This window comes from Phoca vitulina, unplaced genomic scaffold (assembly GCF_004348235.1).
Source record: "Phoca vitulina isolate PV1807 unplaced genomic scaffold, GSC_HSeal_1.0 scaffold32, whole genome shotgun sequence".
Lineage (NCBI taxonomy): Eukaryota > Metazoa > Chordata > Mammalia > Carnivora > Phocidae > Phoca > Phoca vitulina.
Genome location: NW_022589735.1, coordinates 13005949 through 13023073, shown reverse-complemented (window position 1 = coordinate 13023073; position 17125 = coordinate 13005949). Strand labels below are relative to the sequence as shown.

The 17125-nt window shown below is 39.0% G+C and overlaps 1 long non-coding RNA gene across 1 annotated transcript in view; it reads right to left on the bottom strand.

Annotated features, from left to right (window-relative positions):
* Positions 1–12573, bottom strand: part of LOC116645229 — a 42509-nt gene extending 29936 nt beyond the window's left edge. The window contains exons 1-3 of the long non-coding RNA XR_004301924.1: positions 12258–12573; positions 7658–7859; positions 7397–7459 (exon numbers count right to left, since the gene is read on the bottom strand). This is a non-coding gene — a long non-coding RNA (uncharacterized LOC116645229). The remainder of the gene's footprint in view (positions 1–7396; positions 7460–7657; positions 7860–12257) is intronic.
* Positions 12574–17125: the final 4552 nt, after the last annotated feature.

Genomic DNA, 17125 nt, shown 5'->3' with positions numbered 1-17125 from the left:
TTTGTATGGATTCCTAAGTTTCAAAACCTTAAATTGAAATGGGGGAGTTCTGTGGAAAGGACTGAGTCCCCTCAAGCAAATTTACAAGTATTTGGGTCAGTAACGGGGGTGGAAGCCCACCCTCCCCATGCCAACTTCTACCACATGCGCGGCATCATTAGCTCATGTTCGTATAATGAATAGCAAAGATAATTGCACTTGTGAGGTGAATCAGCAATTCCCCATTAGAGCCGCAAAATAACACTGTTTTCTTTCTGAATCATTGTGGAAGGCAAATGGAAAAGTGACAAATAGACTTTGTTCTCCATCAGTGATGGAAGGAGAATTCGTGTTGGGCGCCAAATTTCCAAAGTAAGGCATACAGGGCTTGCCAGCAAAACTGTTCACACCCCCACAGAGACCACAAAGCCTGCAGCTGTAATTTCAGAAACACACGTGTGTATAAATCAAGTAATTGCACACCTAACTATCCACTTGAGCCTGTGTGCCTGGGTTTTTTGCAGGTGCCCGGGGCACTTGTGCTATTTGGCTTTGAAAACAAGGTTTAGTCTAATTGACAGGATATTATCAAATTCAAGCTGACTTGTATGGACAAATCTCAAAATATGAGGGTGGCATGAGGTATCCAGCAGCACCTCTGAACATTCTGTATGTGTGTTCTGCAAGGTCCTTGCAGCTGACTGAATTCTAAACAACAGAAAGAGACAAAATGAAAATGTCAGTTTCGTTCTAATTCACGAAACTATGTTTCCAGAACAGTCAATGAAGCAACATCATTTTGAAACATTCTTGCCATTTACAGAAAGAGAGGAAAAATTGAGCAAGTATTACTTTGCTTTATATAATGATGCTTTTAAAGGGGATGAGGGGATGCTTTGGGTCTATTGGCCAGAAGAGCAAGCCGATCTGTGTTTCCATGTTCCAGCTGGCAGAAGCCCCAGCAGACAACCAGGGAGCAGGCTGCCAGCTGCCCAGGAAAGCGAAACTCACTACAACATGGAATCTGCCTGCAGGCTGAGCTTGTGCTCTTATTTTTCCGGGAAAAATTCAGGTCTTTGGGCCTTCAGAACAGGTGTAGTTACTACTCGTCCTCTACAACGGCTTTACATGTTCCAGTAAAGTAAGATGAATGGAGGACCAGTTCCTCCAAAAATTCTGCTGCGATTCAACAAAAAGCATTTCTGCATTTTTTACCTTGAGACAAAGAAAACCATGACATCTATTTCACAGATGATATTTGAACCACCAACTTCTCATTTACCGCCCCCCCCCCCACCGGAAGTTTACAGATTTAGCTTTGTTGAGTACACACATATACACATGAGTATGCAACACACACACACACACACACACACACACACATCATACAGCCAGAAAATTCTGAATGGAACGATGCCAAAACTCACCTGCAAATAATAAGATGCTGCAAACAGTGTTTATGTGTTAGACTATTTCTAAAGCACCAAACATTCCTACTGCCACACAACAGGGAATTAATGGAGGTTCTCAAAGGAGCATGAGAAATTCCACCTCTGCATTCCTTTGCATCTGGTTCATATTTTACTATTTAAAATAAAGAAATGGAATCAGAGGTAACGTGGTGACTACAGGTAACATGGTGACTTAAAATAGAGTGTCCTGTAAGGATGATCTTTCTTGAGACAAAGTCAGTAGTCATCCAGAGCAAGAAAAGAGAACTCCATGCAAAAGTTTCCCCCCCAAATGTGCACCAAGTCCCACTGGTCCATTTGAGCAAAATTTCCAGTAAGTCTTGTTTTCATAAAGTAATCATTAAAGAAACCCATTATATTTGCAGGTAATGTTAGCCAAAAATAACATTTTGATATGACAACAAAATTTAACCCTTCGTCTTCTTTTTTTTTTTTTTTTTTTAATGACTTACAGATTTTTTTATTAACACTTTATCAAAGGCCTGGTTTTGAGACTTTTAGAACTGGCATGCTCCTTTTGCTTGTTATCAGGGAACCTGAAAATGTATGAGGTGTTTATGGCCTATTAAAGGACAATTAGGCCATAAAAATAATCTGCCTGTAAAAACAGTGAGGGAAGGTGAAATGTGCAATGTATAAACTACAATCTGATCACCGTATAAAGGCCGAGTAGGAAAAGCTATTGATTTCTTTCCCATCAAACAAATACAATAAATTTCAGATGTATTTATAGGCTAAAAATAAACTTCAATCTTATACAAAGGAAAGAGTGGAAGCAATATAAGAAAAAGAATGTCAATAACCTAGTCTACATTTGAAATGATGGCTGTGTGTATCATGGAAGGGGGGAAGCGTGTGGGATGATGATTATCAAATTCCTTGTTTACTTAGACTCAGCTACTTTCATAAGGACATCTTCTGGACAGCATAAGGATTTATAAGTCAGATTTTTCAAATTCCAACAAAGTGTAGCACTTGTACACCACAAAGTATAATTTCTGAAATTGGATTGTAGTTTTTGAGCACCCCATGGGAGGGAGTTTGGAGACAACAGGGTGCTACACTGGGAATAAGGAGAGGACATGGGATGGGGGCCTCAGCCTTGGGCAGAGACTCACTACCAGTACCAACCACCTGTGTGATACTGGGAAAGACTCTCACCTGTTCTGCATCCAAGTCTCCACATCTTCAGAGGGGAGGATATTATTAAACTATCAAAATGTAAGTATTAAATAAAATAATACATCTAAAGGATTCTGCCTGACACAAAGGAAGTACTTGATACATTTCATCAGTTTTTATTATGCTATTGCTTGGGTCCTTAGACAACTGTGACCTTGGGCATGTCCCTTTAGCCTCTCTGGCCTGTTTCTTTTTCCTTTTTTTTAAAGATTTTATTTATTTATTTGACAGAGAGAGACACAGCGAGAGAGGGAACACAAGCAGGGGGAGTGGAAGAGGGAGAAGCAGGCTTCCCGCAGAGCAGGGAGCGCAATGCGGGGCTCGATCCCAGGACCCTGGGATCATGACCTGAGCCGAAGGCAGACGCTTAACGACTGAGCCACCCAGGCGCCCCGGCCTGTTTCTTCTTAATGATGGGATTGCACTATGGTCCTTCCCAGTCCTAACCATTTCTGACTATATAAAATCCTATACCCTAAATTGGATCAGACCTTAAAGTTTTTCAGGGCCAAATGCCAGACCAATTTCCTACATCCACTGAGGGTTGACAACTTCTCTGTGTGGTGATAACAGATCCAGTCCTTGGGAAGGTTGGGCTATTCACTGTTCAGACATAAAACATCTCCAAAGTAATAATTCCCACCTTTGGGGTACAAACATTGGCATATTGTCAAGATATGAGGAGCATAACAAGTTTTTTTGGCACTAGCAGTTAAATGAATGTAATAATTGCAGTTAAATAATTGTTAATCATAATTATATCATAATATAACTATATTACTATATGATATTATAAACTAGTTCAGTAATGATTATATGTTATAGACTTAGAACTTGAAAATGACTTGCTTTAAAATATATACATTGGAGCTGAATCAAGTTTACTCCTATAATAATGTCACTTTATTTAATTTGTATTCCCACAACTTTCTCAAGAGAATCTTGGAAAAACCAAGAATACTTTGCTCATGCTAATGTATGTATTAAATGTTTTGTGTCAAGGAAACAGGTAGTTCCTAAGAGGAAACTTATGACATTATTTTAATAATTTTAAAGGGCAAATGAATCAATGAATAGACCTAATAAAATATTGATAGAGTCCATTCAATATGATTGAAAGTTAACTGAAAATGTTTGTCTGCCCAATTAGAGTCATAGAGACAAAACAGAGACATGTTCTTTTTTTTTTTATTTTTTTTTATTTTTTATTTTTATTTTTTATTTTTTTAAATTTTTTTATTGTTATGTTTATCCCCATACATTACATCATTACTTTTAGATATAGTGTTCCATGATTCATTGTTTGTGCATAACACCCAGTGCTCCATGCAGAACGTGCCCTCCTCAATACCCATCACCAGGCTAACCCATCCTCCCACCGCCCTCCCCTCTAGAACCCTCAGTTTGTTTTTCAGAGTCCATCGTCTCTCATGGTTCTTCTCCCCCAAAATAGAGACATGTTCTAAATTCCTCCAATGTCTCTGCATTCCACACCCACTAAAACATTCTGTTAATATGTTTTATCAATTTTATACTTCAAGATACTTCTTTAAAAGCCATGGTTTGTTTGTAATAAGATTATAACCCTATTACTCTCAAGCTATTTTTCCTACAAATAATTCACAGGAGTTTCCTAAGTGTCCTTAAAGAACGTGTAAAATTATTACCTACCAGAAAATTGTGCCTAGGGAAATAGAAAAAAACTCATGAATGCCCTACACAGTGGGATAAATTCAGAGATAAGCATCCTAATCTCATTATTACTAATTTGCTTTACTCATATTATTCTTTTTATTGTCCAGGCCAGTTCTCCAAGAAAGTCCTGGGAATAACTATCAGCAGTACATTGGGACTTGTTAGAAACACAAATTCTTGTGAGGTCCAGAAATCTGAATTTAACAAGCCCTCTGAGTGCCTTGGATAAATGCGAGTTTGAAAACCACTGGTAAAGCCCACAAATTAAATCATAGTATTTTAAAATATTGAACAAAGTGGCTCACTGGAATTTGAATACAAATTTGGAGTAAAATTTTTAAAAAATACATTGAACAAAGGAAACAAAAAAATAATTTTGCATCCTAATTATTTAATCTACATTGTAAGAAGTTTTTACTATTAATTGTTATATATTATATTAGCAAAAACTATGAAAAGCAATGTCATTCAGTGTTAAGATTAAAGAAAAACAGGCACTCGTGTATTTCTGAGGAATGTGTGAAAAGCTTAAAATAATTTTCGTAAAGTAGTCCAGAAATCCCTACTTAAATAAAGACACATAAATCCTTTGACCCATGCAGCTCATTTTGGGAAAATTACACTACAAAAAATAAAAGTGTCTGTATGTAAAGCTATCTGTGTAAAAGTATTTATGGCAACATGGTTTGTGGAGGCAAAACCCTACTAGAGTAAAAATTGTAAGCAATCTGAAATCCCAGCAGTAAGGAAATGGTGAAATAAGTCATATAGTCATACTATAGGATATGATTCAACTTTCAGAAAAGATGGATAAGCCCTAGCAATACTGTTAAGTTAAAAAAAAAAGAAAGAAAGAAATGTACAGAATAATATGTCAAGTGTATACCCATATACATCACAAGGTACTACACCAGAAAACCTTGAAAGTTCTATAGATTAACACAGTAAAGGCTTGTATCTTTCTCACACAAAACCCATTCTGATCAGGAGGCCTCCTCCATCTCGAAGTTATGTCACCCAGAACCTGGAGCCTCTAAGATTGCCCCAGCAGGGCCTCAGCCCCAAAGTGACTTATCATTTCCACTCAGACTTCATTGGCCAGCCTTTGTCACATGAACCTTGCTGACAGCAAAGGAGAGACTGGCAAATGCAGAGGATAGTCACTGAGCACTGAGTGCCTCTTCTACCATATATATTTGTATAGCTTAGGATGAACACATCAAATTATTAAAATAGTTGCTCTTGAACAGCGATAATAGAGAGGAAGATAAAGATTATGAACATTTCTATGTATAATATTTAACCTGTAACAATAAGCATGTACCACTTTTATAAATGAAATAAAATTGTACTAAAATCAGGGATGTTTGTATACACAACCACCTTGACACCATACACACATGAATCTACAGATCAAACCTGCTAGGCCACCAGCGAAGAGGGAGAGTTTGAATGTAAGGGCAGGAAAAGGAAAAGTCAGCCCCTGTGTTTCAGGTTCCTGGGATGATAAGAAGAATGGGGCACAATATACAAACAGAAGAACTGATCTTTTTTTTTTTTTTAAGATTTTATTTATTTGACAGAGAGAGACACAGAGAGAGAGGGAACACAAGCAGGGGAGTGGGAGAAGGAGAAGCAGGCTTCCCGCGGAGCAGGGAGCCTGATGCGGAGCTTGATCCCAGGACCCTGGGATCCTGACCTGAGCCGAAGGCAGACACTTAACGACCGAGCCACCCAGGCGCCCCAAGAACTGATCTTAATAAAAGAAAAGAAAATTCTTCTATGGTAATAAGAGGAACCAAATATAGAAGGGCCACAGTCAGAGGTGGTTTGCATCATTGATGTCTCCACCATGAGAAGTATCTCTCTCATTGCTCCTATAGTCTCTGTAAAAGAGAAGCCAAGGTTTTCTGTTGAGTGTGAAGGAGTAAAATGGTTTGTAGATGGATCAGACAGAGTCTGAAGTAATGGTTGTAAAGGATGGAAAACAAGTTGGTCAGAGAAGCATATCAGTGATACCAGTGTAATCGACACAAATGTACCTCCCCAAATTTCATCAACAGCTTTCTTCTTTCAGAACTTTCCACTTGCCTCCAAGACCCCTACTCCACTCTCACTGTCACGGCTGCAGAGCCTCTGAGCTGGCTATCGTTCACATTGAAACCCAAGGTCAACTCCATGGTTGGTACACCTCACACACTATGTAGTCCATGCTCTTACCCCACATTTTCTAGATTTGGGTAAAATAATATACTGCAAGGGTAGGATTTGGCTTCCAGAACATCCACCAAGGAGCTAGGTGGATAAGCCAAAGTTCAAGGTAATGATCTCTTGTCACGTGAAACCTGACCAATGGGAAACAAAAGATGGGATGGGGTCAGGCAGATGAGTCTCACTTCTCTCTTTCTGCCATTTACCACTAAATGTGCAGTTCCTAGTCAAAGCACGGATCAAGAAAACATGCCTGCTGAGTGCCCTGATGTGTCTCTTCAAAACTTATCATAAAGTGGGACCCAGTGTGATGGTACATCACATTTTATTGTCCTGTACGTATTTCCTTTGTTGGCTTTTCTTTTTGTTGACCCTTTATACCTCAGCTTGACTAGCACACACACACACAAACGACAACAACAACAACAACAACAAAAAAACCCTGCACCTTTACCTTTACTTAGGCTCAGCTTTGAAAAAAAACTGGATTAAAACAATTGGTACAGGAACTGGCTCCAAAAAAGGGATGCTCAGGATGGGAACCTGGCATTGAATTGTTCATTTGTGTAAAACCAACGGAGACCCTATTGGTGGGAATTGGGGTGATACTTAAGCTTTCACCTGTGATTAATAGGAATGAAGAGTGTATAAAAAGCAAGGCATTGGGAAATCAGTGGCTGTGGCACTTAATCAGTATGGGAAATACGCTAATATAAAAATGTGCATTACAGTAACAACCCTAAAGACCATGCAAGAAGAAGTGGTAGGCATAGAGCTATCCCGCCCACTCCCCTCCAAAATGGAGCACGTTTTAAAAGCCAAATTACCTGAGTGGTAGCTTTAAAGGAGACACTTACCTTTGTATCTGCGGCAGACCGTACTGAGAATCAATCCCAGGATCTGGTGAATGGGTGACAGCTCTGCAATGGATAAGAAACGTGCAGCTTTCAGATGTCTTATGTTAGAGTCAAGATACCGGGGAAGAAAGAGTGGGACACTGAGATCTGCAATGGGATATTTTGGCAAGAGAACCCAGTAATCTTGAAAGCCCAAATAATACTGAGCCATCTTTGCTAGGAAAAGCAACCCCTTCCCTAGAAACTGAAGAATGAACTCACCTGAAGAAGGTGTGTTGCATCATGAGGGAGGTTATCTCAGAGTATGGCCCCAGCATCTCTTTTTTTGCCAACTCTGGAGACTAGAGCTTTTTTCACTGACCCTCTTGGCTTAGTCATCCAGGACGTGAAGACTAAACACCACCTTGGAAAGGTCTCTGAGGCTGATTGGACTCTTCAGGAGACAAGCAAGGGCATCTCCAGTCTTAACACACAAAATAGAAGAGACCTGGATTTAAGAGAGGATCTAAGAAGGTCATGGAGGTACAAGTGGGAGACTGTAGTGTCCAAAACCTTGTTCCCCTCTGCATCAGTCAGGGGTTTGTAAGGAAATAACTGCGAGGTAATATTTGACATTATGCAATTATGGAGGCTGGTAAAACACTGTAAAACAGTTGTCTTCATGTCTGATGTTGGAACTGGAGGGCAGGCAGTAGAGAAGGAAGATGGATGCAAAATGGAGAGCACAGGAAGCAACTGAAACCCGTGAGGACAATCTAAACCCCAACCTGGATGGAGCAAGTGTCCTTAAGGAGAAGCCGGTGCCTTTCATCATGGAACTAAACACACTTGGCCCAGAAGTGAAAGTGAAAGAAAATGCATAGGACAGTGGAATACTTGCAGGCAGGGAGTTGAGCCAGCAGATAAGCAACAACATATGTGAGCCATAAAAGCTCCTGCCCCAACCTTCTGTGTGTAAAATATAAAATGGCTGGTGCTTTACTTCTGTCTTTTTCTATTTCACGTGAAAATGTCCTTTGTGGCCCATCTAAACGGAAATCGAAAGGAAGAGGAATTCTGGGAAACGTATTCAAACGAGTGAAGCTGACACATTACGATACACCATACCCTCCTTAAATTCCTTGGATTATTACCTTTTCAAGAAAGGACTACTTGCCTCCGGTACAGTGCCGTACTCACCACGGCTGCCTTTGGCAGGTTTCCCAGGGTAGATGCTGGATACTGGACCTATGTGGTTCCCCACCACATACACTGAGCTATCCATTCGAAGCCACCTTTCCACTTCCAGCCTTGAGTCAAATGCCACACCTTAGGGCTTCCTGAACATCCACTGAAGGGCAAGCAAATGCACCCCAAAAGGGCATGGGGAATGGGATATAAAAAGGAACTGGATGTTACATTTCCCCTCTTTTCTCCCTTCCACGGACTACTCTGAGATACAGATCTTTAGAACCCAACCATGGAAATTCCCTGCCTGCTGAGAGAACACGCCTGCTGGGTGACAAGACTGTGTCACTTCACAGCCTGTATGAAGCAGGCAGCGAACGTGATAACTCATTACATTACGTTGTTTTACATTTGTTCACACCTCACTTCCCAACTTTTATATCCTCACCATCATCCCCATTAAGAACAATATATTAATCCTTGCCTCAAGCTCTGTGCTCTACAGAATCTGGAAAAAAAAAAAAAAAAAAACCCAGGAAATTTGAAGACCCATATGAGGCTGTGGGTAATGAGTAAAAAACCATCTACTTTACTTTGGTGGTTCCTACGTTCTACCTTCTTGTTCAAGTGTAAACACAGAAAAAGAAGACTGGTTTATCTAGAGCTGGGTTTTGTCAAAAGCCTTCATGAAAAGACAAATATGCCACATCCCATACTTGTTATCAGTGAATGACATTTTAGACAGATTTTTTTTTCCTTCATCCTTTCCAAATGTTCTGCAGTAAAAACAAGTTTTGATGGAGGAAGAAGAGAAGGGTGTTCTGGCCTTCATCAGAATCTAGGGAACAACATGGACATAACGGACCCTTAGTAAAGAGAAGGAAGCACCGTTCCAGGGGGTTCTCATGATGAAATGAAAGGTTTTTTTTAAAACTTTCTGCTTCCTCATTGTTTTGCCCAGGGTAGATTTGCATGTTAGCACAAGCATATTATGGACTTTTATTGTTTTCTTAACAGTTAACCTACCTTCTGATTATAAGCAGAACACTTCTGGAAGATTCACTAGGATTTTCAGTTCCAAAAACGCCATTGTGATATATAACTGCTATATGAGACAAAGAGGGCCTATATACAGACAATAGGAGAAAGAGCGAAAGCACTTTTCTCTACATTTTAATTAAACCAACATTTATGGAGCATTCCTTATAGGCACATATAACGGATAGCACTGCTTATATAAAAATGAATTAGGACTGTAATTTCAATATAATGTGATGAGTGCTGTGAACGAGGAAAATATGAAGGGCTATGACATGCAAAGCATCTACTCCCAGGACTTCGAGAGTACTTCCAGAAGAAATGACAACTACCTGAGGTTTGAAGGGTAATTAGGGGTTATCCAGGCAAAGGAGAGGGGGAGGAGGATTTCACAATGACCTTTGATGTGTGTTTATCACATCACTTACTAAGTAGTTAAATACGCTCCCAGAAAAAAAGTCTTATACATCATCTCTCAACCCCTCATTTCTTTACCTGCTTTACTCCTCAAAACAGAAGGACCAAAGAGAACAATGCCTTCATTTGACTTGAACATAAAGACGCTGTCACAGAGCAAAAAGTAACCAAACTTGAAGCTTTTCAAAACCTGGAATGGATTTTAAATTTAAATAAATGTATTTATATTCTAGTTGGAGCTGCTTTTCACAGATGCAGGAGTTTGTTGTTTTTTTTGTTTTTTTTCAAGTACACTTATTTGTAGCCCAAGTAATTTCAGTAGCTAAATGTACATCTGGAACCTCATGAGGTGGTATGAAAGACAGAGAAACAGTGACAAAGAGTGAATGATTTGCACTTATTTACATATTGAAAAGAGTTTGCTTCAGGATTGCCGGTATATTATCAGCACTAAGTTTTGTTTTTTTCTCTCTCTCAGAAGAATGAGGTCTCCTTCTGAGTCAGACAATAACATCAGCTAGGCCGTTGTTCAAGACAACAAGGCACTTCCCACAATGCAACTGGAATTTCACCTGCCCCAGTACTTCCGCGTGGTTAATGACAGAGACACAAAGGAAGCCAGCCATGTGCTATCTTCTGTTCCTGAAAGCTGATTATTACAAGTTATATAAAACCAACTTGGTGAGATATGTCTTTTGTCTATTATTTTTGCCCATTTTCATTTTCTTTTCAAGTCTTCATTTGAGTCTTGAAGATGAACTATTAACAAACCACATTTTTCCATTCAATTTTGCAGTATTTTTCTAATTCCTGCCTGAGCATCCACACGGGCAGTTAAATGAATACCTTTTAACCTTTTTTGAAATACATCTGAACTATGCAGAAATGTAAACAAACAAACAAACACTTAAACCACAGCAGGTTACAACCTTAGGGCAAGTCCTTGACCCAGGAAAGATTATTCTCATTTCATTTTTATGTGGTCTACACATTAAATCATTCCTCCTCCTGTCTCTTTCTCCTTATGTTTGGTATATTTTTCCAGTGACTCTTTGAAGTATCTAGTCTAGGACAAGATGATAATGGTTAGCAGATGCAGGCTACTCTTGGAAGGGCAAGAGGGTAGAGTGTGCCCTGCATCTTCTCAGATTCCACACCTTTGTGATCAATAGTTAAATGGGAACCTCAGGCTTTGGGACAGTCCTGCCAAACTCCTTCCTCACCTCAACACCAAATTCTTTCCACCATTATACTCCTCAGACACTTTAATATTGTTCACATCGATAACAGGCAACACCAGCTTAAAACCCGTCCCATCAGACTATCCACTGCCCCTCATTCTTCTGATAACCCCAAGGTCACTCTTTCTATTCCCTGAAGATTTTATCTACTGCTCACTGGCACTCTCTCCATTACTACCTCTTAAGCCATTATGGTCCCAATTTCACTTGTTGTCCTTTAGTAATTTTAAATAGACCCACATTTTACTCTTAAAAGTGTTCCCATTTGGTCAATAAATTATAGTCACCTTGGTCATGGTCATAATTACTGGTGTTTATGACAGGCAAATAGATGATTCTTTCAATCCCCAAACTCTTCATTTATTATTTCTTCTCCTTTGATGATATTGCCCTACAGCCTACCTTGATTCTTCATTCCCACGAGACCACCCTAAATCTTGTCATTACCAAACACTAACCCCCCTCCTCCCAAATCTTAATTTCAGTCTTCCCAATCTCTAACCTTTCCTATCTTTTCAAGTCTCACACATTATTACACCAAGCACAACAATTCTTTCTCCCCATCCCTGCTCACAGTTCTTTCCTTCTAAGAATTTTTCCTTTTCCCTCACTCCTGCATGTCCTCATTTCTCAACATATGCAGCTTACCCTAGTAGGTCATTAAAATCCCTCCACTACATATGTCCACTCTGGTTTCACACACCCTTTTTCTTATTCCCTTGGCGAAACCAAAACCTTAGTTTCATCTTAGTTGAATTACACTCAACCTTAGTTAAGTTCCATTTTCTGCCTACTTTACGCTTGTACCTAAGTAGGTGAGTGAGATAAGAAGTTGAGAACAGACAGACACACACATACATACACAGGCTCACACACCCTCACACATCACTAATGGAACCATGCTGACTGTACTTGAATTTGTCATCGCTCTAAGTGCACCCATAATGCTGTTGGGCAATTTTACTCTATTTCCCCCAACCATTTACTCTCCTGCTCACCTAGATGATTCCATGCAGTCTCCCCTGTACTCAAATTTTGAAATGCTCTTCCCTCTTCCTCTCTCTCAGCTGATGAACTTGCTTCCTATTTCAGTGAGAGAAAAGAAGCAATCAGAAGTGAACTTCCACAAGTTCTCTCGGCTCCCCGCATTTGTGTCCACATGGTCCACCACCTTCTCTCTCTCTCTCTCTCTCTCTCTCTCTCTCTGTCTCTTTTTAACTTTATAAGCTCTAGAAAAGGCCAACCCTTTCAATCATCTGTTCGATCTCACCCAATGACCAGTAATACCAGATCTCACCTTTTCTCCTAAGTAGAAATGAGACACAGGGGAAAAAATAATATTTTAAGAAATACAGGGTACACTGAGAGAATGTGACAGAAGTCACAAGAAGCGGGGCACCTGGGTGGCTCAGTCGTTAAGCGTCTGCCTTCGGCTCAGGTCATGATCCCAGGGTCCTGGGATCGAGCCCCGCATCGGGCTCCCTGCTTGGCGGGAAGCCTGCTTCTCCCTCTCCCACTCCCCCTGCTTGTGTTCCCTCTCTCGCTGTGTCTCTCTCTGTCAAATAAATAAAATCTTTAAAAAAAAAAAAAAAGAGAAGTCACAAGAAGCATCTGCTGCAGTCGTGATTCCTGCTCTGTACTCAGAAATGAGAGAACTATCCACAAGATGAGTTTGGGATCCAACTGGATCTCCTGGAGATAGAATCAATCCAAAATAGTAGGCTCCGGTGGTTACGATATTGTTTGTTAGTTTGTATTCATCTAGCTTTCCCATGATCAATTAAGTACTACTAAAGATTCATGTGGTTTAGATTATTTAGTTTACCAGATTGGTTTTGCTGTCTATTATGGTGACTAGCTCTCTTTGCTTTTAATAGTCAAGCTATTAACTTACCTATTAACTAAATTGCTTCTTGGCCTTTGCCGTCCCCTGGGTATTTACTTTCCATCAAAATCACAGAGCGCATTTAAACTGCAGTGTTCCCGCCAGCATTCCCATAGTAGAGGGAAGAGCCAACAAAGCTCTTCATAAAGATGTTGGTGCTGTCATTATCTACATACTTATCAAGGCTCTCATGCAGGAAATGCTGCAAGGCCCACTCAGCAATGAGCAATGATAAATCCACACCAGTAATTCTTTCTTCCACAACATATCAAAGTAGAAGAACAAAATTTTATATGGTGTTATAAAGCTAAACTATTAGTCATGTATCAGTTTTATTTTCAAAAATAAAAGAATGCATTATCAGTACATATTAGTTCAATTAATTATCACAGGTCAGGGAGGTCATATTTAGCAGGTTAATTGTCACAAAGTTAATGAGCAAATTTAATCTACTCTAGTAGAGAAGTGAAAAAACCGTAATTCTTTACAACACACATTTTAACAAATGTAGTTTTCCATAACAAATGTAAGATATTTATAAATTAATAAGTCGGCAGTCCTGGGAAAGAAACCATTCCACCAGTTTCCAAATATTATAGAAAAATCATTTTGCTCTTTTTAGTAAACAAGTATAGAAATTCAACTTCATGATGACTAGAAACAGATTAAGTGTGAATTTAACTCAAGCTTTATAATGAATGGTTGGTAAGCAATCTCTAAATTTCTCCCTCACCAAAAGTAATGACTTTTCCATTCTCAAAAGCACTTGTGTCAATTCCATCACTACATGTTTTTCATTAAGTATCCTTGAAACGTGTGGTCGAAGTTTCCAATTAGAATTTTAACCATAGCGGGCGCCTGGGTGGCTCAGTTGGTTAAGCGACTGCCTTCGGCTCAGGTCATGATCCTGGAGTCCCAGGATCGAGTCCCGCATCGGGCTCCTTGCTCAGCAGGGAGTCTGCTTCTCCCTCTGACCCTCCCCCATCTCATGCTCTCTCTATCTCATTCTCTCTCTCAAATAAATAAATAAAATCTTAAAAAAAAAAAAAAGAATTTTAACCATAGCTAAATAAAATGATTTACGATTTTTAATATTTTATTTTACAAAAATTAATTTCTGACGATTTCCCCTAGAGTGGGGCCCCAGTGTTCCATCAGCCAGAGGAGCAAATGGCTCCTTGAGCTACCTATCCAGTCACAACTCTGGTAGGTGTATACACATTGCTAACTTCAGCCTGAGCATTTTAAAATGTCTCTTTCTTTTTGGATATGAAACTTCAGAATTCATTTCCCCATAGATTTCTTAGATTTTTGTTCCTATACATTACCAGAGTTGTACGATTGTTAGTTTCTCACTTCTCCCCAGATTTGATTTTATAGTTGGACCCATAGGTCCTGTTAGGATTTGATTGTACCTAATGGTTGTTCAGAGGGAAGGAGGCACATGGAGAACTGAACTGTCCTCCTTTTGCGAGGCAGCTCCCATAGATGAGGGAGGTGTAATATCTTCAAGCAAGAGAGGATATCTTTCATCAAACAGGGGGAGAGATGTGCTGAAGTGATCAAAAAAGGCTCAGTGGGGGATGAGAGTCCTTCAATTACTCTAATTGGTCCCCATCTAAATGGCTGAGGACTACTCTTACCTAATGAATACTCTAACCTTCACAAAAGTGACTTGGTGAAGCTGTGATTCAAATAACAATATATTTCAGCAATATGCTACATCAAATTTTTAGCTTGAATTTAGTCACCTTAGCTCTGTAACTAACAGATCAAAAGCTCCTGTTGACAGAGTCATGGTAAATCCCTTGTTTTCAGTGTATCCCTGTGACAAGAACTTCTGGATGTGAGTTTGGTTATCCTTACTTTAAGCTGTGCAGCCTTATTGGAAGTAGCTATTGCCATTTATAGGGCAATATGGCAAAATACCACGATCCCTCCAAACCTTGACCTCAGTAAGCACTTCTCTCAAGGTGACTGCTGATGATAATTTAATTAACTTCCTGGCCACTGCTGGGAGTGAGCTTCCAGAGTATCACCACTGGATGTTAATGGGATTTTCACGACCTGTACCAAACCCAGAATGGATGACCCATCCCGGATTCCCTACAGCCTTATTTTCCTGAGGGAATTTCACCTGAAACCCACTCTTTTGTGCCAAAATCTATCCATTCCGTGTTCTTAAGTGCAAGAGAGACAACAAACTCTGGTGAATTTAAATAGAAAAGGAATTTGTTATAAGGGAACGGGTAGGTCGTGGGATCAGTGAGATGCCTGGAAAACACAGGCTTAGATGGCAGGCAGGGCAGTGTCTCAGGAAGGCTAGCTGGTGGGACACAGCCAAGGTGACACACAGAATAATCACAGCTATGCCACTGGTAGAACCACCACTTGACACACGTCACCACAGCTGCTTGAAATTCGTGCTCCCTTTACGAACTTCTCAACTTTCCTTAAATATTTGAATTGTTCTCTTAAGAGACAAAAGTCCTGGGTGGGAGCATCCAATTTGATAAGCCCACCCCATGTCCCCTTCTGTGGCTGAAAATGATCATCCCTTAAATACAAGGTATATGGACATTGTCTTGCCATGAGAAGGCAAATTTGTACTTACACAATAAGCAGAAACAAAATAAATTAGGTAATACCTTGTTCCGTATACAATGAAAAACTAAAATATGTTTAAATAAATATAACATAAAATATAGAGATCTTTTGTGAGAAAAAAACCACAACATTTTACTGAATGACATAAAATAAGATCTGAATAAATGGTGAGATATATCATGCCCTTAGAAGGGAAAATCACCAGAATAAAAATCCCTAAACTCTTATGAAATTTTATCATTAAATCCAAATAAAGCACAATAATTTTTTTCAGTTTTTTTTCCATTGACCTTAGTAAGCTAATTCTGTAATTATACAAAGACATGTGGAAGAATTACCAGGATAATTTTGAAAAATAAAATGGTGGCAAGGGAATCACACTACCAAATACTAAAAGTAATTATAAAGGTATAGAAATTAAAATAGTATCATATTAGCCAAAAATATAAAGTTAATAGCAAGCAAATGAATGGAACAGAATACAAGTCCTGAAATTCTTTTGTACATATGGAAATATAAGGTCTAAGAAGAGTATTATTTCAAATCAATGGGAAAGAATAAATACTTGATAAATTTTGGGGGCAATCTGCTGACAATTTGGGAAAAGATCCCTATCTCACACCATTTATAAAAATAAATTCTACTTAAATAAAACATTGTAAAATGATATAGAAAAAATAAATATATTTTTACATGTCTTAGAAAGTTCTCAAACAAGCATAGCAAAAACAAATGTAAAAAGACTGAAATATTTGATAACCAAATTAAAACTTTTTGATGCAAGACACCGCCATTCATGTTAAGGGAAGGGCTTGCCCGGGAAAACAAGATTTTCCATCCAAAATATTGAAAATATATAAAGTGCAGACATAAAGAACAATGAACCCAGAAGGCAAATGGGAAAAGTTTATGAGCAGGCAATTCAAAAAGAGAAAAAAGTCAAATGATTAATAGAGCAAATGAAAGATGCTTCATCTCCTTAAAAACAAAATAAGAGAACAACAGGATACCATTTCTCACCTACTACTTTGCAAAAATTAAAATGTTGTTAAGGATGTGGGTAATGGGGACCCTCACATCACCCTCACACTATTATAAGTATATGCAGCAGTATGAAGACCAATTTGAGAGTGTCTATTGAACGTAAAACGTGTAAACCTCCAGAAAACCTACTTTTTGGTATCAGATCTAGTGAAACACTGATTTATATGCACAAAGGAATATAAACAAAGTTATTTATTACAGCAATGTTTTGTAATAGCAAAAAAAAAATGAAAGCAATCTCAATGCCTTTTTCAACAAAATTACTAAATATGCTTGGTAACACTAAACAGTAGCAGATAAGCTATTGTGTGAAAAAGGCAAACTGCAAAG